This window comes from Meles meles, chromosome 3 (assembly GCF_922984935.1).
Source record: "Meles meles chromosome 3, mMelMel3.1 paternal haplotype, whole genome shotgun sequence".
NCBI lineage: Eukaryota > Metazoa > Chordata > Mammalia > Carnivora > Mustelidae > Meles > Meles meles.
In genome coordinates this window covers 52,409,745-52,411,100 of record NC_060068.1, presented here as the reverse complement: position 1 = coordinate 52,411,100, position 1,356 = coordinate 52,409,745, and the positions used below count along the sequence as shown (strand labels likewise).

Below are 1,356 nucleotides of genomic sequence, written 5' to 3'. Positions count from 1 at the left end.
GGGTCAAGAAGGTTATTAGCAAAAGAAAAGAAAGAATTATTTCAGACAAGGCATTCCCTTCGGGGCAAGGGCAAGGGGTCTTATTTTGCAGATTACTTACCTAGTGCTGATCAGGAAATTCCAGGCCGATTGGTTTAAAATACAGTCTTGACTGGGGCTCCTGGGTGGCTCTGTGGGTTAAGCCTCTGCCTTCAACTCAGGTCAGGATTCCAGGGTCCTGGGATTGAGCTCTCTGCTCAGCAGGGAACCTGCTTCCCACTCTCTCTCTGCCTGCCTCTCTGCCTACCTGTGATCTCTGTCTGGTCAAATAAATAAATAAAATCTTAAAGAAAAATAAAATCCACTCTTGGGAGAGGCTGAAATTGTAGTTAGGGTAGGTATTAAGTCTTTCAGGGGCTTAGCAAAAGTGACTCTATTTGGGGTCTGTTCTTTCTTTTTAACGTCACATTCAAATTTTCCTTGACTGATAGGTTGTCTTTCCCCTTTTTCTGCACACTGAAAGCCCAGAAGCAGATTATTTGTAGACTAAGGAATGCAAGTGCTGAAGGAAATTGTCGAGGCCTTTAATAAATTTCTAGATACGGGATAAACATCTCATTAGATAAAATGTCAAATACTTTTCAATTAGCAATAATCGCGCCTCGGATAAACCTCATTGGCTACGATACTGCCACTGCGCAAAGCTTCAAATACTTTTCAAAACAAGCTTTTGACTTCTACCTCCAAAATATATTTCAGATCTATCTGAGATAGGCAGAATTTTTGTCCCCATGACCTTTCGCCCCGATTTTACTCTTGTGAATGTTACTTTTCATGGCAGAATGGATTTTTCAAGTGTAATTAAGGTTACTAATCAGATGACCTTAAATAGGAAGATTCTCTTGGATTATCCAATGTAATCAAATGAGCTCCTAAAACCAGAGCTATTTCTCTGGCTGGTAGTAAAAGAGGAACTCAGATATTTGCAGCCTGAGAAGGATGTAATACGTCATCGTTGGCTTAAAGATGAAGGAGCCATAACAAGAAAAAGAGAGCCTAGTTCTATAACCATCAAGGAACTGAATTCTGCCAACAACCTGAATGAGTTTTAAAGCAGAAACTTGAAAGCAGAGTTTGAAAGCTCTTCCTAAGAGCCTACGGATAAGAACCCATTCTGGCTGATCCTTGATTTCAGTCTTGTGAGGCCCTGAGTAGAAGACCCACTTAAGAAATGCTGGACCCAGAGTTGAGGGCCACATCACTATGTTTGTAGTCATTATTTACAGCAACAAACTAGGATAGAAACTCTCATATCATTAACTTTTCTTATGTAGGATTTTAAAAGTCTTTACTGTTTAAGCTGTTTTCATTTCAGTT

The 1,356-nt window shown here is 40.0% G+C and overlaps 1 pseudogene; it reads right to left on the bottom strand.

The window, feature by feature from the left end:
* Nucleotides 1-501: 501 nt before the first annotated feature.
* LOC123939404 lies at nt 502-685 on the bottom strand (annotated as a pseudogene).
* Between the last annotated feature and the right edge of the window lie 671 nt (nt 686-1,356).